Genomic DNA, 23,721 nt, shown 5'->3' on the forward strand with positions numbered 1-23,721 from the left:
AGATGACCATCCCCACCTCCAAGATTTTTGCGATGATGGAAGGAGTGCCTGGCCCATGGTCAGCTCTTGGGAAATGATAGCTGTTAATTCACTGCTGTGGCTGAATGTGAATGCAGTTCGCAGACCCAGCTGAGCAGTGGCTAAAGCCGAGGGCACTGTGGGAGGAAGTGCTATCACCACGTTTCTTGCTAAGCTTTAAGATGTGATATGATTGTATTAAATCCACGGTGAGTCCAATCAAGAGAGGGATAGGCGAACATTCCCAGTCTGGTCTGTCCTTCTGAATAATTGGAGAATCTATTTCTTAATCCTAAACTAACTTGGAATTTTTCAAAGGGAAAAAATTATCCTGTTTACCTCTCTCCGTTCTGAGGACAAGCATACAGAGTGGTAAGGTTGAACAGAAAGTGAGTGCTCTTAAAAGATGACAGTGGTGTGTTGATAACATCCTTTCAGATGTCTGGGAACACATTTTCCTTTCCTAAAAAGGATCAGTTATTTAACGGTTCAACAAACTGTTAAGTCCGAAGAATGGTCTACTGGCCTTATCAGCTCTAATTTTCCATTGTGCAGCCCAGTCATTAATTCATTATCTTGTAAAATCCTCAGATTTTTGGCCCCCTCACTGTGCCCAGTTATAGACTGTAATTCCAGGGCATCGTCAATGAACTGCTTGTCATTTTGAACCTTGGACTTTTTACGTTGCTATTCATCCCCCTGGGTTTGCTAACAGAGTCACTTTGACTTTTGTTCTCACCACATTTATAGATGAATGAGTAAAGCTGGGCTCTGATGCATCTAACTAGATGGCATTTTAGAAGTAGGTCTGATGATTGGCTAGGTCACCTTCCCTCCACTGTGCACAGACACGTGTGTGCTCTGTCAGTTCATGATGAACTGGCCCATGATGGGCTGCAGGGGTGTTAGTGCTGACAAGTTGCCCTTAAGGAGCAGGACATCTCCACCGTCAAAAGGTAGCTGTACCTGCTTCGGGTTGCTCAGATTTTTGCAGGTGACTTGCAGAATGGAAGAACTAAGCATCATACCACTGCCCCATTTCTATCTCTGGCTGCAAAGAGTGAGGCCGCATGGCATCTGCCTGCCTCCCAGGAGAATCAGATAGCTGATATGCCTGCACGGAGTCCACGTGTTTTTGCACAGAAGAAGATTTGAGAGATTGCCTACCCTCAAGAAAATCTGAATGTGTATAGGGAGGCGGCAGAGCATTTGTAGGCACTGACTAAAAGAAAAGGGTAAAAATGTCTCTCTCCGCTTTGGTTTGGAGTTTATGCCCATATGCACATGCGTGCACATGCAAGAGTAACTTTTTAAAATCTGTAACTTCTATGAAGTTTTCTCAGTGCAAAAATTGTACATCATTTTTTATAGCAGTTTGAAAAAAATAAGCAAGAAGGAAGAAAAATAAGAATTGCTCCTACTCCCATCTTCCATAGATAACCACCATTACAGCCCAGTTTTGATCTCTGCCCTCCAGTTTCTCTCCTATGCTTGCACATTCCTCCTATAACAAAAATGGGTTGTGTCGTACATGCTGTTTTACAACTGGCTTCTTTTATTTAACATATAACTATCTTTCCATGTCATTAAGGGTTCTTTTGTACCAGTGATTTTCGATATACTTTGTGTCTGGAGCACACTTTCAATAATTTTCAACAGCATATTTGAAGAAATTAAAAGACACTAGCCATTAAGTTAATAATGTCTTTTTGCTGCCAAAACATCCACCATAACCTCACTGTTTGCTTGGTCCTTCTTTAGAGCCGTGTCGTTACTTGAGTAGAGCTGTTTACTGCTCCCACTGTGAACTCATATCCTCAAAAAGCAAAGTTGAGCACATTCCTGTAAGTGTTCTGGGCTTTATTCTGAGCTTTTGTGTCTCTTTCTTACGGCCCTGTCCACTGCACCATGTGATCCACTCAGCTCAGTGTTCCATTCCTGCGGTAGTGTGTGTTCTGGGGACAGTAATATTGTGCCTATTGATCCAAATGTGGTGGGACCCCAGGTTTGATCTGTGCGTGGCTGCTAGTCTACACCATCATTTTTAATGGTGCCTACCTTTCCGGTATCTGCATACTCCCTCACTTGCTAACCACTTTCTTATTACATTAGATGGATCTTAAAGTGGTTTTGTCTTTTTCACTATTATAAATAGTAATGCAAAGGAAGTCCTTGTTAAATATTTACATTCACCAGAGGTTAAATGAGCTTGATCCCTCCTTCGTTTAGCTTTAAACAGATCTAAATTTTGTGGTCAATTAACTTTTATTATATAGCAAACCATCCCAACATATATTGGCTTAAATCTTAGCTCACAGGAGCCAGCTGGACTGTTCTGATCTGGGCCGACCCACTGGTCTGTGCTGGGCTCTGTGCATCTGTGGTCAGCTGATGGCTTCTGACTGAGGCTGGATGATCTAGGATGGCCTCATCCACATGTCTGGTAAGTGACATGCTATTGCCTGGGGCAAAAGAAGTGCCTCAGTCACACATCTCCATCCAAGAAGTTTGCCCCTCCTCCCTCACTTGGCAGTGGTGGCAGGGGTTCCCTGGACAGCAAGAAGGCAAGCCCCAGTGTGGAAGCACCATTGAAGCTTCTGTTTGCATCCCTTTTGTTAATATCCCACTGGCTAAAGCTAGTCCCAAGACCAGCCCAGAGTCAGTGAGGGAGGGCTCTACCAGAGGGCATGGCGAGAGGGAAGGGGATAATTTGGGTCCATTTTTTTTTGCAATCTACCACAGCCAGTATTTTAAAATTGAGATTTCTGGACCCTGTTGAAAAACCAAATTGGGCTACTCTGGGTCCCCCATGTGACCATGGTAATAATGGGCAGGCCCATTCTAGCTGCCACCATCCCCACCGTCACAGAGTGCACATGTCTTACCTGCTGCTCAGCCCCTACAGAGATTTATATGTATAGCCTCTGGGCCATGAGGATTCTTAGGGTAAACTCCTAGAAGTGGACTTGCCTGGTTTAAAGTTGCACATTAAAAAAATTCCTTTGCCTTTCTAAAAGTTTTTAAAAATAATTTTCAAAACTACTTTTACTCAAGCAAAATAAAGAGAGTTGGTCTTAAACTCCAGTTAGTTCCCCAGGTACTGTGGAAGATTCTTGTGGGAGGCAGGAGCGTGTGTGTGCATGCATGCACATGCACACACACACGAAGGCAGCTGGGGCAGTAGGATGAGTCTATCTTCATCCCTTTCTCTGGAGAAGTCCCCGGAAGTAGTAGTTTTGGAAAGAGACTCCCTCATTCAGTTATTCAGCAGACATTTTTTGGGGAAGCTCCTGAAAACTGGTCACTCTGCTAAGTGGGGAGGCAAAAAGATGACCAATAATTACAGTCCCAGTCCTCCAGGGACACACTGGCCAATGAGTCTGACATGGGTCTGTAATCACATGAGGCAGTAGGGTCCATGCCTGAGTATTGAGGCTGTGGGAGCTCCAAGGAGAAAAGGATTTGCTCTGATATGCTTCGAGGTGAGAGGCATGGGAAATGCTCACATAGTCTCCTTCTTTGGGGCAAGTTACTCCACTTTTCTGTGCCAGTTTCCTCATATGTAGTGTATACAGTAACAGTACTGTGCTTGTAGTGAGAGTCCCATAAAAAGCTTAGAACAGGGCCAGGCACAGAAAAATGTTTTGCTGAATCATTGAGTTGAATTATTTTAGCTCTCAGGGTTTTTCTAATATTCTTCACTCTACTAGGGCCCTGAGAAGTGTGAGGGTCAGAGTCACCTTTTCCTGCTGTGATTTGCATGTAAAAATAGAAAATGCATGGGTATGCAGTACTTTTGCCAGGACTCTAAAGACAAGGAGTAGGAACTGGTTGGTGCACTTCAGAGCATATTCAGAACTGGGATGGGATTCTGATCTAACTTGTCCATCATTAAATGAATCCCTACAGTCAGCAAGCTAGCAATTTGTGTGCACTACCAGAGATACAAAGATAAATAAGACACAGTCCCAGCCCTGTAGGAGCTTGGCCTGTTAGAGAGACAAACATAACAGCCAGCAATCATGGTACTGTTTGGCCAACACAGAGGAGGGAGCAATTAGTTTGCCCACCAAGGAGGTGATACTTCAATTGAGCTTTTGTAAGTTCTTCCCAAGTTAGTATGTTTGTCCCTTTAAGGGAAGTTAATACATATGGATACCAGAATTCCTAATTTGTTTTACATCCAGTTTGACAAATGGCACTTCTTGCCATGGGTCTCCAAGATGCCTCTAAGTTACTGTCTCAAAGCAATTTAGAAACTAAGAGAATCTTATTGATAGACTGAGTGGCCAATATTATCCCATTCAATACATCAAGACAACAATATTGTCGAGAAGCATGTGATTTATTTAACTGCAGTGGAATCAGATCAGGCTTCAGGTTTTAGATGTCAGGCATATTTGGGGTTCTTTGTGCCATCTCTAGCCCTTAGTTCTTCCTCTAAAAGCCCCGCAGATCAAAATTAGAAGTTGCTGGGATACAAGGAATGTTTTTAATGTAATAACTGCCTGTTTACTTCTTAGAACTGTAAACAGAAGAACAGGGATGTCTATCTCATTGGCATTTGCTGTTTTTATAAGAAAATTAAAATCTCACAGAGGCACAGTTTAGTGAGCCAGTTAAGCCTTGTCTGTTAAAATTATGCAAAATATATGGCAATAATTCTAAAAGCTGTTATTAATTCAAAACATAGACTGTGAAATCCAGATTTCAGTACTTAAAAAGAAAAAAATGGATCCAGCATCTTGGTAGTAGTCATATGTTTCCATTTCATTTTCACATTCTGTCTCTAGCCAGTGCTATTTTTGGTGTCAGATTACATTCTTAATGGAGAATTTTTGTGGAAAATATCTGCTCTGGTCCAATGTTTGTGTCCCCTGCCAACCCCCCCCCCCCCCGAATTCACCTGTTGAAATCTTAACCCCTAAAGGTGAGTGTGTTTAAGAGATGGGGCTTTTGGGAGGTGACTAGGTCACGAGGGTGGAGCCCCTATGAAGAGACCCCACAGATCTCCCTAGCCCCTCCCACTATGTGAGAACACAACGAGAAGGCCCCAGCTATGAACCAGAAGAGGGCCTTCACCAGAATGTGACCACACTGGTGCCTTGATCTGGAACTTTTCAGCCTCCAAAACTGTGAGCAATAAGTTTTATTGGGGGATGGGGGTGGGGTATAGCTCAATGGTAGAGCACATGCTTAGCATGTGCGAGGTCCTAGGTTCAATCCCCAGTACCTCCATTAAAAAGAAAAAAAAATAAGTTTTTGTTGTTTATAAGCTACTCAGTCTGTGGCATTTTGTTATAGCAGCCCTAACAGATTAAGACAGTATCAAATGGTTGGATTTGGATTTGATCATATAACCTCCCTCTCATCAGCTTCTAGGAAATGACTTGATTTAATCATCTCATTGCTGATCCCAAGAGAAGACCAAGTGCCTACAAGTGAAGTAAGTAAGCCCATTCATAGACTTGTGGTGAACTTGGTGCTCCTGGTCATGTCATAGCCAAGGATGAGGGGGATCTGTTTAGGGAATATTTCTTTAAAAAGCCCAGAATATCTATAATAAATAGTGGTTCTTATCCATTCACAGGGCATGGATCCCTTTAAGAATGTGAAAAGCCTGTGGAACAATTCTTTGGAAAAATGCACATGTATGTGCACACACACACACAATATTTGGCATATAACTTTTAGGGGATTCCCAAGAAACCTGAATCCAGTTGGCTCACCCCAAGAACCCTAAGTCTGTAGGTTCTAAATGGGCCCCTGGAAACCAGATTGCTTCAGCATCTAGGCTTGACTGATTATTTTTTTGGTTTTGTAGAATATTTGGAGGCCTTGTGTCCAACAGAACGGAGCTAGGTGTTTCTGTTGGGTTGCACTAGAATGTAAACTGTTATATGAAGGGCTAACCAAGATATTAGAATAAATGTGAAGCCATTTGTTTAAACCCTGATCTTTATACAGCTGGTCACAGGTCTTTTGTCCTGTGAGAGGGCCGGTTAGTTGCCCTCTCAGTCCCACCTCCTGGAAAGGTAAGAGCTTGCAGACATGCAAGGTATGACAATCTCTAGCTTCTAGGAGCCTCCCGCCTCCACCCCATTTCTTTAGAACCAGGGATCCTAGTCAGGGAAGGACTGAGACTTTTGTACCCAGCATATTGGAGATAGTTAATTTCAGGAGAAAATTATATACAGCCACATTTACTTTATATACTAGGAAATTATTTTCAACAATATCTTTTTGTCCAACCATCTGCTTGAATCAAGTTCCTGCCAGCCTCTGGGAGTAGTAATTATTCACTGCTATGGAACAGAGCTCCATGCTGGCTTTCCACTGAGGGAGTAGACCCTTTGGTTGTCTGTTGTCTGTTGTCAAGAATTATTTTGTCACTTACCATTGTCAGCTGCTGATTTTCCAACAGACACTATCTCTGAGGCTAAAAATAAATCCTCTCAACACAAGCCTTCTCTTTATGAAAGTGTGGGAGATAGAATATACCAGTTATGGATATAATTTTGCAATATAGAGAACATTTATTAATGAGGAATGAATCAAAAAAAAGGAAGGAGGACTGGGTTTTACAGAGGCAAGTGAACAAGGGAGTTATTAGCAAACCTTCTGGGACTCATGAAAAAGGATAGAGGTGGGTCTTATCTCAGAATATGGAAAGGCTGGGTCGTCCTTTCCAGTATTTAGCCATTTCTTGGAACACAAAAGACTGGGGGGATTTCTTAACCATCACTACTTTCGAGGAGCACAGATGAAGCTGAACATTGTCAAAGGCTGTATCTTCTTCAACTTTTAAGAGCCTAGAACAAATCTGAAAGAGAAAATCATTTTTGTAAGCTTTGTGTATGAGATAAAAACAGAATTCTGGCATCTTGTTTAGGACACTTAAGCTATCTCCTCCTTTAATTTGGGTAAAGAAAATGGAATGGCCTGCATAACCAAAGCTTAACAAAGGGAAAGCAATCAAAGCTGTTCCAGCTTTTCTGGAGGCCTAGAGAACCTATGGAACAACTTTCAATTTGGGCCAATCATGGAAGCTCTTTTTGTAACTTACAGAAATTCATTCAACATGTATTTTTTGCATCCCTGTTATGTGCTAGGCATGGATATAGATACTGGGGACATAGCAGCCAACGCATCAGTCCGAAATTTCTCCCCTCATAGGACTCCTTGACACTGCCGAGAGAGAAGTTTGGGCAGAGGGAAGAGTAAAATGTGAAGGCTCGAGATGAGAACTTGCCAAACGTTTTCAAAGAATAACAAGGAGGGCAGAGTAGCGAGACTGCAGTGGGCAGGCAGACAAGTGGTGGCGGCCGAGGCTGGAGCGCTTCATGGGGGTGGGGGATGATGGGACCTGACAGGCCATTGTGATGATTTTGGCTTTTACTCAGGGTGAGATGGGAAGCTACTGGATGGTTTTGAGCAGAGGCAATGACATCATCTAACTTACATTTTTCAAAGACTCGCTCTAGCTGACATTTTAAGAGGACCAAAGCAGGGAAATAATGAAAAGGCTGTTACACTAATCCCGGGAAGACAGGGGCTTGGATCAGGATAGTCATGGCAAAGTATATGGATGTGTGATATGGTGCTCAGATCCCCTTCAGGAATGAAAAATTTATTTCTCCAGCAGCTGGGAGGTCTCCAGCTAGTGGCCTTCAGCAGTCAGTCCTCTTCAAGAGCTGCCTTCTCTGAAGACAGCCATCTTGACCTTTGGCATTCCCCCTTCCTGGGGCAGTGTGTGTCCAGCGTGTGACCTGAAGGTAAGGGGTATAAAGCCTCGCTCCCTCACCTCAATTCAGGACTGCGCCCAAGGGCCACCCCGGCTCAGAGCTCCTCATGGAGTCAGCTCAGGCTTTCATCATGACAGTGTCACAGCTCCACTGCTCCCTCTCGCCAAGCCTGTCTCCTTCCCTCTCCCAGGTGTGAATCCCAGGAGCGCTCCCTAATAACCCTCCTGCCCACTACTCCATCTCAGAGTCAGCTTCCAGGGTACGTGTCCTGTGGCGTGGAGGTGGTGAGCAGGGATCAGGGTCTGAATATATTTTGAAGGTAGAACTAAATGGATTTGCTGATGGATTGGATGTGATGTTAAAATGAAAAAGAAATCAATAATGAAACATCAAGACTTGTGTCCTAAACAAATGGAAGGATGGACTAATTTTAAACTGATTTGAGAAAGACCTTGGGAAAGGCAGGGGTTGGGGAAGAGGTAGGGAATATATTATAAATAAAGGTAAACTCTAAATATTTGTGTAGGTAAACGGTCAACTTACATTTCCAGGAGCACAGTCTTAACTTTGACTTGGAATACTCCCAACATCATACAATTTTAGATAGAATCTGTTGTAGTGGACATTTCATTTAATTTGAGGAACATCAGAGTAACTAAATGTAGTCAATGTGAATACATATGTTCAACCACTACATAGCAGTTGCTGATTCATAGAGGCACAGAAAGTCTAAGTCTGAGAGAACAAAGCCAGCCATTAGCATATCCACTAGGATGCGTATCAAGAAGTGTTTTTCCAACAAAAATAGAATTTCCATACCATCCAACAATTCCCCTCCTAAGTATATATCTGGAAAAAATGAAAACACTAATTTGAAAAGATACATGCACCCCAATGTTCATAGCAGCACTATTCACAATAGCTAAGACATAGAGGCAACCCAGGTACCCCTCAACAGACAATTGGATTAAGAAGATGTGGGGTGTGTTTGTGTATAAAATATATACATATACACACGCATACATATATACATATATGGATGGAATGTTATTCCACCATAAGAAAGAATGAAATCCTGCCATTTGCAGCAACACAGATGGACCTAGAGAATATTATGCTTAGTGAAATAAGTCAGAGAAAGACAAATACTGTATGATATCACTTATGTGTGGAATCTAAACAAGTAATACAAATGAATGTATATGCAAAACAGAAACACACTCACAGATATAGAAAACAAACTTGTGTTCACCAAACGGGAGAAGGAAGGGGGAAGGGACAAATTAGTTATATGAGATTAACAGGCACAAACCACTAAGTATAAAATAAATAAGTAACAAGGATGTAATGTGTAGCATAGGCAATTATAGCCATTATCTTATAATAACCTGTAATGGAGTATAATCTGCAAAAATTCTGAATCACTGTGCTGTACACCTGAAACTAACAATATTGTAAATCAGCTATACTTCAGTTAAAGAAAAAGAAATGTTTTTTTCTACAAGGCCCTTATAATCCATAGTACAACAATGAGCTCCCATGAGAAGCTGAAAAAAATCAAAGCTGTTTACAAACTGCATGCATCACATACCAGATGATAATCCCAAGACAACAGAGAAGTGATCACAATGATATGGCACCACCTTTTACAGATACGATTCTGAGAAAATTCACAGTAAAGAGAAAGTTCCCTGTGGGAAACAATTGTTAGGATATGACCCTTGAGCTGGGCTTGACAGAGGTATAGAGTCAGTGGAAAGCTTGGGAAAGGTGTTTCTAGAGGATGGAGGAATGTGGAAGAAGGCCCAGAAGTGAGGATGGAAAAGATAGATACTAGGAGCAGTAGGGATGAGCCTGCCTCTCAGGAAAATTACATCGATTGGGTGAAGTGAGCTCACTTTTAAAACTAGGCGAGCAGTTTGGATTTCACCTTTTAAGTTGCCAAAGAACAGAAGAGTTCTTCTCAAGACCTTTAAGGTACTGGTGTACATTGTGAATCTCCAAAATAGAAATGTAAGCTATTTCCCAAATTTATTTGACACTGGCAGCTTTTTTCCATGACATCACCTATTAACAACTTTGAAAAAATTTGTTCTACAGATACCTAGAGGAAGAGGACCCTCAACCTTGAGTATGCTGGGAAAACTGGGAGCTCAAAGGTTCCAAAAATAACAAAAATTTTTCAAAGGCATGAATAGTATCTTGGGTAGTGTCCAAAAGCATCAGTTTATCCTCACTGTTAGCAGCACATTGTGGGTCACTTGGAAAGGGACTCGTGGTTTTCTGGGACCTTCTTTCCTTCTTTAATGATTGATAAATCTGTCACATATTTCATCATAAGATTCTTTTATCCTTGCAAAATACCTTTCTGGCTTGGTGTCCCACCACACTTGGTTCAAGCAATAGGATGTATTGCCTGTTCTTCAGCAGGCCACGGGCACTCTCTCTGGTCATTGTCAGATGCCAGGTGGCACCTGTAAGACAAGCAGGAAGGAACTGGTCTTGCCTCATAACAGCAGCCCCAAACCAGGAAGGCTCTGTCTGCAGCCCCAGGCCTTTCCTGTCTGTCCCCACTCTTGCCAGGACTTTCTTTGTGTCTTTGCTGTCTTCTCATTTGGGTTCTCAGTTGCTTACTATGGTTACCCACCCCCTCCTGTGCTAAGCCACTTGGTAATTGAACTTGACTTTTATCTTCCCTTCGTTCTATTTTAAAAATATCTGAAAATAGCTTGTTTTTCCAATGGGGCCTCCAGCAAGTCTTTAACTTTAGTTTAGTGATAGTTCCCAGCCAGGAGTGGCACCACATCCCCCCAGCCTTCTACATGTGGCATTTGGAAATCTTTGGAGGCATTTTTTGTGAGGGAATTATCACCATGCACTGTAGAGAAGGTACTATTACCATGTAGCGAGCAGTGGCTGAGAGTATTAGGCATCAGGCAGTGTGGCAATAGCTGAAGAGCTGCCTGTCCCCAGATGCCAGGAGTGTCCCCAGTGAGAACCACTGTGTGCTTCCCAAACTCTGGCCACTTGAGTACCACTTTAATAATTTTTAATATATAATGTACTACCTGTGCAAATTTTTTAAAAAATTAACTCACTTAAAAAATTATTTTATTTTAGCAATAGTCTGTTTGAAACAATGGGTTAATGTTATTTGTATTTAAAATACACATAAAGCTAAATACCTAACACCTCATACAAAATATTCTGCATTAGTCATACGTATATGAAATTTGGGAACACTGGGTCCTGCTTATGGCCACGTACCCTTTTGGGGTTTTGATGGGAGCGTTAGCCTTACACACATTTTGTCTCCTGAACTATGAAGATCTAAGCAAGTGTGCCTGATGGGCTCCTTAATGTGGTGCTTATAAGGCCACATGTTTAATGTCCCATTAAGGTCATTTATTTTCTATAAAGAAGTCCCTCCCACTGGCAATGACATCATCCTTGACCCAGGCCAGGGTCTGTCTTTGCTGGTCGCAAAGTCAGAGGGTGAAAGTGAGGCTCCCTTGGCATTTGCCCCCTTGTATTCTAGGGTTCTAGGCGCTGTGAGGACAGACCTGTGTCTTGTGTCCCCACCTTTCCTAATGCAATGAGCATTAATGAAAGTCTCAGTGAGTGAATGAAAGCATGACCAAATGAATGGATGCTAACCATGCACCACAAAACAGATAACAGGGTAATATAAACACTGCTGCCCCGGAGTCCAAAAGTCTTGCATACGTTTCTTAGGCTTCCTGATGTTCATTTAAGGCAATTCTAGAACACGTCCTGTTCACTAAGTTCCTGCTCCATTTCAGCTGACTCATCCTGCAGGATTACTGCGGCCACGTGCAATGAGCACAGAGAAGGGAGGGAGAGAAGACGAGAGAGGAAACAGCGCTGAGGGAGCATCTGTTATGAGCCAGCCTTGGGGGAAGTTGATTTCAAGGGCAAGGTGTCATTTCATCCTCTGACCACCGTAGACGCCAGGATTTTAGCCTGAGTTCCCTTATTTTACAGGTCAGAAAACTGACGCTTGAGGAAGTTATCTAACCCAGGGTCACTCACTAAAATACATAGCAATGTCAGCATTTGAACTCAAGCCCATCTGAGCTGTCTTTATAACCCCCGAGGTGCTGCCGAGGATCCCAGAATGGCTGTGTCAGCTTCGTTGTTTCCAACCCACCTGCTGGACTTTTGATGTAAGCAGCTCTCTCCCCTCACTATTATGGAGAGCAAGTGGGTAAAGTTCATAAAATAGATCTTTACTAGTTCCTGCCTGCTGCCAGCCAGAAAGTCATTTGAAATAGCACAGCAAAGCGAGGTTGCCGTTGTTGCCCCATGGGATTTCGTCAAAAGCCAAGATAATCTGGGCTGAGACAATCTGTGGGCAGGGCACTGCATGGGCTTTTGAATAGGGTGTTTGTCTCATTGGCTGAAGGAAAAGAGCTCTATTCATAACCTTCCCCTGATAGCCTTTTGCAGGAGAAAGTGGAGGAAAAGCCAGAATCTCAGGGGAAAGAGGCCTTTTCACTTTCTCTGAGCAGGATAGTTCTGCATCCCCTCCCTGGCAACACTGATTTTAGGTAAATGGTTGAATTTTTTTCTCCCACCATTATGGGAGCAGCGCTAATAAGTTGTCTTAGTATCTCAGTGTTTCGAGGAGTGTTCTGCCTTTATTTAGCCAAGTGAAATCTGAGCTGCTTCTGGATGTTATTAAAAATTGTCCTTGCTCTCTATCCCCACCCCAGAGCCTTCCTTCTGTCCCCACGGAGCAGACTCGAAACTTTTTTCAAAATAAAATGTCGTTGGTCTACTCTACCCTCTGAGGAATGATCCTCCCACCCTTTGTAGTTGACTGTGGCTATATCCTGCCTTCGAAACAGCATATCTTGTTAGATCATCCACAGGATTGGGAAATGACCTCTCGTCTGAATTTAATTCCAGCCAAGATGGTGTGAGGTTGCTGTTGGCCAACCTGAAGTTTGAGCTTTCAAGTAAAAACCTGAGGAATTTCATTTCCAGCCCCACTGTCTATGAACAAAAGTGATCTTCAGCCATGGTGGCCTCCCTTGTAAAGCCAGGCTTGCCTGGGCAGTCACGGCTCCAGCGTTCAGGATTCACGGTGAGTGCTTCAGGCACAAACGCATGTGTGTGTGGCATGACTGCCACAGTCCCCAGGCACAGTGGGCACCTGTAAGGACCTCTTCCCTCCCGTGTCCAGGCTGTTGGCCTCCCACATCAAGCAACAACAGTTTCGTCCTATTTTTATTTAGCTCAGGAAAGTCCTCCAGGCTCTACAGCTCACTTGCCAGCTCAGACTTTTCTGCTCTTACCTGATTTGTTTGTTCATTTATTTAACAACTTTTTGTTGTACCTCTTATGTGCCAAGTACTGATGAGGGACATCATAGCAAAGCAAGCATAGATCCTGTCCTTGTGGAGCTTGTAATTTCGTGAGAAGTTAAAAGCTGTGGCAAACGATAAAGAAAGAAAAGATCAGTAAGCTATGAGGTCATACTGAAGGGAGACCTAAAATGCTCCTGTGGGGACACTCTGGTTCCCCACTCTCTCCCTCACTACCTCTGGCCTGGTCAGAGGTTTCCCTCATTTTGTTAGCCTTTCATTTTGGTGACTCAGTTGCACTATTTTTTAGGCTTTTGGGTCGTTCTCTCCAAGATGCCACCTCTGATAAAGCCCCTGGGTTCTATGAACTACAGGCAAAGATGACAGGGTGAAGCTATCGATGATGATCTCTATTCCAGATGCTAGTCAGCAACTGTGCAAACGGGGAGAAGTCTGGCAAGATACACAGCAGCTGTAACCTGGAACCACCACTGTAAGTCGCATGTGCCAACTCTGCAGCGCCAGCACGGCGGTGCCGTTTCCTGTGTTCTGACCCTTCACCCGACTCAGGCAGTATGTACTGTCCTGGGCCTCCTCCCAGGACCCCAGTATTCTAGAGGAGGTGACACATAATATGATTTCATTTACCTATAGGACTGCGTTCAAGAGTGTTGTTTCATTTATTTACTAATTCAAAAAAATATTAGAGCCAATGATTTTTTTCAAGCTTTGGGCATTATGTACTGCCTTCTCACTGTGGAGTCACTGTGGAGTCATCTCACCTTCCTTTCATGACTTCATTTCCTCCGTTTTCTCTTTTCCTCTTCTATGACTCATACTGTTTGGATATCAGACTTCCTGTTTTAGTCCTTAAATGTTCTTGTCTTTTCTCTCCTATTTTCTGTCATTTTGTTGTCCTTTGGAAGTTTTGTCAGGGTTTTCTTCAAACTTTTTATTGGGTTTTTAATTTATGCCATGTTTTTTCATTTCAAAGACATCTTTGTTTTGTGGATACTCCTTTTAAAACAGCATCCTGCTGCTTCATGTCTGCAGTACATTCTCTTAGCTGCCTGATTATTTTCACCTCTTTCACCTCCAAATTACTTTAATCTCTTTGTTTTTATTCTCTGTCTTTTATATGTGAGGCTTTCTTCAGATATCTAGTGATCCTTGGCTGTAGTTTACATTTAAAATCAGGGCACTAAAAAGCATAATGGTAGCTTTGTATTGTGGGTGGGGCTTGGAGACCACCAGATCTCTTGTAGAGTGATGAGGCTGGGCTGTTTAATTGGATAACTGGAATGTCAGCATCTTTAGGTCTTTTCGTTTGTCAGGTATTTTTTCAGAGAGTCTTCTAATATCCTGCATAGTATTCTATGAACCAAGTAATAGAAGAGGGTCAGTAACTATAGGGGAGGGTTTCAACATTTAGTATTTAATTCTCCTGTTTTCCAAGTGGTTACTGCCCTCAGCTATACCCTGTGGCCCCATCTCAGAGACCTTCTGTTTTCACTCCCTCCAGAGTATAAACCCCCATTTCCTGCTGAGGTAGAAGGAGAGGATATCACCTGGTTGCACAAAATAAGAAAGAAGAATTTGGCAAGGGCGGTCTAGCCACTCCTTCTGTCCTTTATCCCCAAATCATAAACCCCTGATGATTCTGTTTCTTGAGATCTGGGGTCCCTATATGTGTTGGAAAACGGGCTACTGCTTAGCTTGCTCACTTATGACATAGTTTTCCTGGGTCTGCTGGGTCAGTTCATCTTTCTTCTGTTTTCTAATTTGCAGCACTTTCTCTTTCCTCTTAGGTCTTAAAAAAAAAATCCCTTTATGTCAGTTAGTGGGAATCCAGAGAATGTTCAAGAAAATGTGTATGTTTAGTTTTCTATCTTTAAACTGCTTTTAACAATTCCTTGACATATATTTTACTTAGAAAATGTGCCAGTATGTTATTTGATCTCTTCATGGTTATTTTTTATATTTTATATAGTTATAGTTTAATTTAATTTATTTTTTAAATTTTAATTTTTATTTTTGTTAGTGGAAGTACTGGGGATCGAGCCCAGGACCTCATGCATGCTAAGCATGCACTCTACTACTGAGCTGTTACCTGTCACACCCCCATTAATGGTTACTTTTTAAAAGTAAAGAATGAAAGGAAACTACAGCAATAATTTTGAAGACATTTTAGAGCATTTCTTACTAACAAAGTACTTTTGAACCAATTGTTGCAGATATATGGTTCAAATTGCAGTGACCTTAATTCACAAAGACAAAAGTATCTATTTTAGATTTGGGAGATGAGGTAAATTGTGAAGGTAAATGAGGGAAGGTGAAGGGAATGAGGTAAACCAGAAATATTCATGGTGGAAGAACACTAGAGAATAAAGCCCTGGGCCAGGTGAGCTGGAAATTATGTTTTTTTTTTGTTTGTTTGTATTGAATTAAAGTCAGTTTACAATGTCGTGTCAATTTCTGATGTACAGCACAATTTTTCAGTCATACATTAATACATATATATTCATTTTCATACTGTTTTCACTGTGAGCTACTACAAGATCTTGAATATATTTCCCTGTTCTATGTAGTATAAACTTGTTTATCTGTTCTATAGATACCTGTCAGTATCTACAAATCTCGAACTCCCAGTTTATCCCTTCTAACCCCCCTCCCCCCTGGCAACCACAAGTTTATATTCTATGTCTGTGAGTCTGTTTCTGTTTTATATTTAAGTTCATTTATCTTCTTCTTTTTTTCTTTTTCGAGTCCACATATGAGTGATATTATATGGTATTTTTCTTTCTCTTTCTGGCTTACTTCACTTAGAATGACATTCTCCAGGGACATCCATGTTGCTGCAAATGGCATTATTTTTTCTTTTTTATGGCTGAGTAGTATTCCATTGTATAAATACACCACAACTTCTTTATCCAGTCATCTGTTGATGGACATTTAGGTTGTTTCCATGGCTTGGCTATTGTAAATAGTGTTGCTATGAACATTAGGGTGCCGGTGTCTTTTTGAATTAGGGTTCCTTCTGGGTATATGCCCAGGAGTGAGATTGCTAGGTCATATGGTAAGTCTATTTTCAGTCTTTTGAGGAATCTCCATACTATTTTCCACAATGGCTGTACCAAACTGCATTCCCACCAATGCACAGCTCCCTTTTCTACACAGCCTCCCAGCATTTATCATCTGTGGACTTTTGAATGATGGCCATTCTGACTGGTGTGAGATGATACCTCCTTGTAGTTTTGATTTGCATTTCTCTGATAATTAGTGATATTGAGCATTTTTTCGTGTGCTTATTGGTCATTCGTATGTCTTCATTGGAGAATTGCTTGTTTAGCTCTTCTGCCCATTTTTGGATTGGGTTGTTTGTTTTTTTCTTATTAAGTCATATGAGCTGTTTATATATTCTAGAGATCAAGCCCTCATCAGTTTCATTTTTTGCAAATGTTTTCTCCCATTCCATTGAAAATTATGTTTTTTATCAGTATAGTCAGGAAGCATGCCTGGTGGTAGAATCCAAATTGTTTTTGAGGGGGATCCCAGAGACAAGCAGTGATGGTCCTATGCAGAGGGCAAGACAGAGACACAGTGTTGGAAAAGCAGAGGGACAATAGCTCGGAATCAAGACTGAGAACAGCAAAAGAGGGCTGGACAGTCCTCCTCTTATGGGATGCTACTAGGGTGGTTTGTATGTATGGGAAAGATTTAAAAGACTAATACCTGACGTTGTTAAAGTTAGGAAGAAATAGGCATTCTCATATACTTTTGGAGAGTGTATATTTGTATAACTTTTATTGAAGAATAATTGGTAATTTTATATTAAAATTTTGAATATGTATTTACTGTTACTCAACAATTCCACCTCTAGGATAATAATTCTGTAGGGAAGACCAAAAAATTAATGTACAAAAATGCTCATTTATCATTGCTTGTAATAAGTAAAACTGGAAACAACCAGAAAGCACATTAATAGAGGATTATTTAAATTCATGATGCCGCAGACCCAAATATAAATAGTCTTCATAAGGAGCTGCACTCAAAAGAAAAGTAATTCAGCGTCTTTCAAAGAACATTCAAAGAGGTTTAATTCATAACCCATAGCTCCATTTGACAGTTTATCCTTGTCATGTAGCTCTATAGTTGAATACTTGGAGCACCGTATGTCAGACAAAGGAAATAAGGTCATTTAATACGTATTGACACAGAATGATATCTAAAATATGTTCAATTTTTAGAACGTTATAAAGTATATAGCATGATGTCATTTATGTTTAAAAATTATAAAGACTGACAGCTTCAAATAATGGCAGAGTAGTTTATATCAGACTAAACATCCTACCAATAATAATTATAAACTATTCTTGTCTGTCTACTTCAAGGCATTAGAGAAGGGCCAAAATCAGACACAAACTGGAGGAGATATAATTCACATTTAGCTGGCTTTTCCCCTGCAGACATTCACTAGTCTGCAGAACACAGACTTACTAGACTGAAGAGTTAGAGGCCAGACTACGAGGCTGCCTGAGCCATTGGAATTTGAAGGGGGCAGAAAAATCCCAGAAGTTTAGGAGTGATGGGGGGAGCCCCCAGATCTATGTACAAAATCTTCTCAAAACCTTGGCTGTAATGCACAAGATAAGACTAAGGAGGAGAGCAGAAAACAACAGCTGGATGGCTGAAAGAGCTGAGCAGAGATTTCAGCAGCCACCTGGTGCTGGGAGATAGTTTGCAGTTAAAATCTTCCAAATCATAGTGGTTTGATAAACATGTCTTGCATTCCTATGATATGCCAGAAGCATCATGCCATAGATGTAAGGACCATATTGCAGGACTGAGCTAAGGACTGTGAGCCTAGGACTAAGGATAAAAATTAAATATAACTAACCCAACAAAGTCAGAATCAAGCCTGCAAAGGAGTAAGGTTATCCACAAGAAATTTAGCTGGGTTCTGAAACAAAACCTAGTACTCACCAGAGGAAGATAACAGAATTTAGAGTTTCCACAACGTATCATTTACAGTGTTCAGTTTACAAGAAAAACTACCAGAAACACAAAGAAGTAGGAAAATGTGACCCATAATAAAGAGACCAAAACCCCCCAGAAAATAAAAGAAGACCCACAGACAAAGCAGATGTTGGAATCAACATATAAGGACTTTAAAATTCCTATTATAAATACGTTAAAGAATTTACACACAAAAAAAATGGATACAGTATGTGAAGACACAGATCAGGAAAGATATAAAAATGCTTAAGCAAACAAAGAAAAAGGAACCATATGGAAATCACAGAACTGGGGAAAAAAATATCTGAAATAAAAAATAGAATACCTGAAAATATTGGGTGGGATTAACATCAGTTTGAAGATGGCAGAAGGAAAGGTCAAGGAACTTGAAGAAAAGTCACCAAAAACTGCCAAACTGAAGAGGAAAAAAATAAAAACTTGAAAAAAATTTACAGAACCTCAGTTACCTATAGGAAAATAAGCAGTTTAACATGCATGTTATTCAGAAGGAGAAGAGAGAACTAATGGGGCAAAAAAATATTTAAGGAAATTTTGGCTGAAATTTTTCCAAATTCGATTAATAATATCAATCCATGAACCTAAGAAACCCAGTAAACCCCAAGCAGGAAAAACAGAAAGAAATCCACATTAAGGCACATCATTGTCAAATGGCTGAAAACCAAGGATAAAGCAAAATAAGTCAAAAACAGCCAGATAAAAGGCACAGCATACACATGAGAATAAAGATAAGAATGACTGATTATTGGAAATAATGAATGGGGTTGGGGTGGGGCAGAACTTCCCAGACCCTCCTCCCAGCAAAGCAACAATTTAACTTGTGAAAAATATTTTTCATTAGAAATCATTCCAAGTCTCTGGAGATTGTCCTGAGGGCATACAGCTTACAGCAAGTGGAGAAAAATTCATTCAAGAAAATCTAAATCTCAGCAAGAACAGTGAGCGTCTACAGCACTTAAGTCACTTACCCCACCTCTCCCCAGCTGTGCCTGTGGAGACTCTACCTTGGGCTTGTGCAACAAACAAGATGGGAGGTCTCTCTAGCCCCTGGTACGCTCCCCTCACTCCAGTCTGGGGCTACATGTTCACACTTGGAGGGACAGAGGCAGACTGTTGGCGTTTTTAAAATACTTCAAATGGAATAGGCATGGGAGCTCTATTTCAGGGAGGCATGGTGGGGAGAACCAGGCTTCACTTCTCCCACCCAGACCCCTATTGGTAGGATGGAACCTCTGCTCCAGGTGTGCTTGATCTTGATAGGCATGCTGTTTTTTACTGCTGTATGCCTTTGTCAAAACTCGTTAAACTGTAACAGTTAAGATCTGCATGTTTCACTGTGCATATCAAGTTTTACCTCCGTTTTTTAAATTAGGAGGAAAAAAAGTCATTGGCGTTGCATTGAATTTGTAGATTAACCTGAGGAAATTTGAGTTCTTTGTAAAACTGAATCTTCCTGATCAGGAAAGTGGTATTGTGTGCAGATACTACTGGTGGTCTTTAGTATCCACTCTCCCCTTCCTCCTTGGAAACAGAGTTCTGATGTACAGTTCACAATACTGTACCACACAGAATACAAAACTAAATTTCCATTCTCTCTTGCCCGAAGTATGAGCATGTGACAAAATTCTGGCTAATTAAGTTTAAATAGGAGTATTGAATGGGGTCCAGGAATGCTGTCTCCATTGTGATTACCATTTGCCCTTCCTACTACCTGGAATGTGGATATGATGGGTGGAATTCCAGCAGCCCCTTAGGACTATCAGATGACTCGAAGGTCAGCCAGACCTGAAAGTGACAGAACAGAAATTTGGAGGTCTATGTTCCTGATGACACTGTTCCTGCTAAACCAACCCTAAACTACCTATTAGGCTTATTTTATGTGAGAAACAAATTCTTTTATTCAAACCACTATTGTTTTAAGTATTTCTGTTATACACAAACTTGATTCAAATCTTTCTATTTATTTTTAAGCCTTTTTATGTGAAGTATTTGTCCATTTGTTTCCCTGGAAATCATGTTTGTTCATGAAATACATGCCTGTTATTCTTCACTTAAGTTTAAAAAACACCACTTATAACCTTTTACTTCCTTTCTTGTTCTTCCAATCACGTATATACTATGAAAATTTCTGAATGGAGGGAAAGCAGTACCATGTGTCTAGCTAGCAGTTACTGTTTTTTAGAATGAAGAAATGACTTTAATTTAGTTCTAACTGAAATATTTTATAAAACTTTTTCTTCCATTGTGGTATACATTCCAAATCCTTGCACATGGAAAATGTCTTTATTTTGCTCACATACTTAAAGGCTAGTATAGCTGTGTATAGAATTGTAGATTCAAAATTCTATTTCTTCAAAGTTTGCCAAAGTTATGTTGTTGCCTAACATTTAGTATTAAAAATGGAAGCTCGTTACCAGCCTAATCCTATTTCTTTATAGGAAACTATTTCCACCCTACCCCACCACCAAGATGCTTGGGATTTTCTCTTTAATTTTTGAATTCAGAAATATCAGTGGAACATATCTATGTACCTCCTCTTGGCACTTAGCAGGCCCAGCATTTTTGGGTATTAAATTTTAACCTAGAGACATAAGTACTTATTTAACCTAGGAGAGTATTTTTCTAGTAATGGCTTCCTGTCGTCTTATCCATGAGGTCCTGTAATTCCTATTGAACAGTTTGTTTTTTTCTTCAATCTGAATCTTCTGTATTTCTTTTTTTCTCAAAAAAAATTTTTTCTAACTTTTTGCTGCATATTCAGGGAAGAATACCTTGATTTGGTGTTCCAAATCAATACTTCTCTTTTCAAGTGTATCTATTCTGTAATTCATCCTCAACATTGAGTTTTGTAGTTTGTTAATCATATTTTTAATTTTTAAGATGTCTTTCTTTTTCCCTGGCTTTTTCTATGGCAGATGAGTTTTTTTAAAACATTTTTTATTGATTTATAATCATTTTGCAATGTTGTGTCAAATTCCAGTGTAGAGCACAATTTTTCAGTTATACATGAACATGTGTATATTCATTGTCACATTTTTTCCTCTGTGAGCTACCATAAGATCTTGTATGTATTTCCCTGTGCTATACTGTATAATCTTGTTTATCTATTCTACAATTTTGAAATCCCAGTCTATCTCTTCCCACCCCCCGCCCCCTTGGTAACCACAAGTTTGTATTCTATGTCTGTGAGTCTATTTCTGTTTTGTATTTATGCTTGCTTTGTTTGTTTTTGTTTTTGTTTTTTTCTTAGATTCCACATATGAGCGATCTCATATGGTATTTTTCTTTCTCTTTCTGGCTTACTTCACTTAGAATGACATTCTCCAGGAGCATCCATGTTGCTGCAAATGGCATTATGTTGTTGGTTTTTATGGGTAGTATTTATGAGTAGTATTCCATTGTAGAACTCTACCACATCTTCTTTATCCAGTGAGTGGCAGATGACTCTTGTTTAATAGATATAATATCCATGGTATCTCAGGTACCAAATAAAAAATTTTCAACATTGTCTTTGGTTTCTTACATTTCCTTGTTCCTGAGATGTCAATTCTCTACTGGCTCAGCCTTAGGCTATGAGTTTAATTCAAAGGTCTGATGATGCTGAGTTGTTCATTTATACATTTATCATTATTTGTATCTGATATCATTTCCTGAGCAATTATTAAGGTTTCCTTCCAATATCCCTGGCCAGGCCTGCCCCTGGATTCTGATTGACTGACTGTGACAGATGTGTTGTGCGTCAACATTTATGGGCAGGGTGGATAGGTCAGCAGGTTGGAGGCACTCCTCAAATAAGCAGGTAGGGACATTTACCCCCTTGGAGCACCTCACAGGATTCCACACCTGTTCTAAGTTGCCTTTCCTAAATTAACAATTCAGTAATATCTGGGCCATGCCCAACTGTTATCCCTAGCCCCATCCATATTCTAGGAGTCCCCCATGACTGGTCCATTCCTTTACTCAGAGATTTCTAAGGGCAAACAGCATAACCAGCTCCCCAGTGGGCAACCTGGGAGGCACTGCCCTGGCAGTGTTTCAAGTCCCCAGTCAGGATTCCATAATACCCTCCTGTCCTCTCCTGCTGACCTTGAGTTTGTTTTTCTCTTAGGAAAACCAGTATATTCATACTTAATAGTCACTATTGAACATCTCCTCTGTACCAGGAGCTCTACAAGGTAGAGAGGATGCAGTAATGAGTAAGACAGAGGATGACTTGTCCTGAGGAAGCTTACGGGCTACAGAATTATTCACCCAGCAGCCCCTCTCCTGCACCTGTGTTTCTCAGCTCTCTGGTATTTCTGTCAGTCTGGAACTACCTAGAACTTTAGTTTCTACTCAACAGGCATTTTCTAGTACTTAGTCTTCCCTAGGACTAGAACTTAGTCTCATTCTATGTATACCATTTCCCCAGGATTTGGGAGGGAGGAGAAGTAGCAGTGTTAGCTCAGTCCACCTTCTTGAACTAACCACGTTCTTTTGTTTCAAGTACAAGAGGGATGGCTGTTGGAGTTCAGATATTCTCTATGACCCAGGAGCAAAATAGGTAGTTTCCACACCCAAAGAAAGGCTTTGAATACAATTATTCTTATCCTGGCTCTGGCTCTGGAACTAGTGTCTCTTCAGGGATCAGTGGAAAAAAATTCTAGACAGATTCTCATGTCAGAGAGCAAGCCTAGGGGTGAGACTGTGCAGCTCAGTGTCTTGCTTTCTGATTCTGCTGCTTCTGACAGTCTTCATGATCATCTTAACAACTCTGAGTTTAAGAATATGACTGAGAAAGTGCCACTTTTGGAGCATAAAAGCAGAAGAACATTTGACCCCTCACAATCTCCTATTTATTCCTGACAACTCCCTACCCACCACCACCCCCCAAACTGTGTTTCTAAAGAAGAAACTTTTGCTGATACTGTACAAATTCTGCTTTACTCCCTGATGTTTGAAGACCAACCAGACAGGTGGAGACTTTGGAACCCAAAAGATCTCTTTATGCCTTTCAAGTGCTCCCATAGCTTTGACAGAAAACCTTGTTTTCAAAATTGGTATTTATTTTAGTTGACCTTTGTTGATAAATCCCCTTTCCCCTACTGGTTTCTGTAAATTTGTTCTTGTTAGAATCAAACTGAGTGATGGATTGCCTTCTCAGAAATAAGGACAAACACCTCACTAGAAGATTTGTTTAGCTATCCTTAGGCAAACACCAAACTGAATATTTAGCAATTTCTTTTTTGAAGCTGGAAGGAAGGAGAGAGGGTCCAAGGAAGCCAACTCCCAGTTCCAGGAAAGTAGAAGCACTATTCATGTACTTTTCTTTAGATGATTATTGTTTTTAACCAACAGCTGCATAGTCAACTTCTGACAACTCTGTGACCACATGAAGGAGACAATGTTGATCAAACCTCCATTGACCTGTCTGCCCCAAAGCAACAGATCTTGTCTTCTGATAATGATTTAATGAAGCCCGAGTCGTCCTTGCAGGGAGGAAGTGAAAAAAGATTTCAGACAGCACTTTTTTTGGCAGCAACAGTATTTCTGTGGCTGTTTTAACACAAAAAGGTTGTGGCTGATACATATGTCAGAGCTTTTTAGAGACGTGT

The 23,721-nt window shown here is 40.8% G+C and overlaps 1 long non-coding RNA gene across 2 annotated transcripts; it reads left to right on the plus strand.

Moving 5' to 3' along the window:
* Positions 1 to 1,176: 1,176 nt before the first annotated feature.
* LOC135322532 (uncharacterized) lies at positions 1,177 to 8,202 on the plus strand. Of its 2 annotated transcripts, XR_010383161.1 has the most exons (4): positions 1,177 to 1,862; positions 2,330 to 2,461; positions 5,394 to 5,464; positions 7,661 to 8,202. It is a non-coding gene; the product is annotated as an uncharacterized LOC135322532 (long non-coding RNA). The 2 variants fall into 2 exon arrangements; XR_010383160.1 differs by lacking the exon at positions 7,661 to 8,202 and having other exon boundaries at positions 5,394 to 7,653.
* The last annotated feature ends 15,519 nt before the right edge of the window (positions 8,203 to 23,721 follow it).

Source organism: Camelus dromedarius, chromosome 11 (assembly GCF_036321535.1).
Source record: "Camelus dromedarius isolate mCamDro1 chromosome 11, mCamDro1.pat, whole genome shotgun sequence".
In the NCBI taxonomy this organism is placed as follows: domain Eukaryota; kingdom Metazoa; phylum Chordata; class Mammalia; order Artiodactyla; family Camelidae; genus Camelus; species Camelus dromedarius.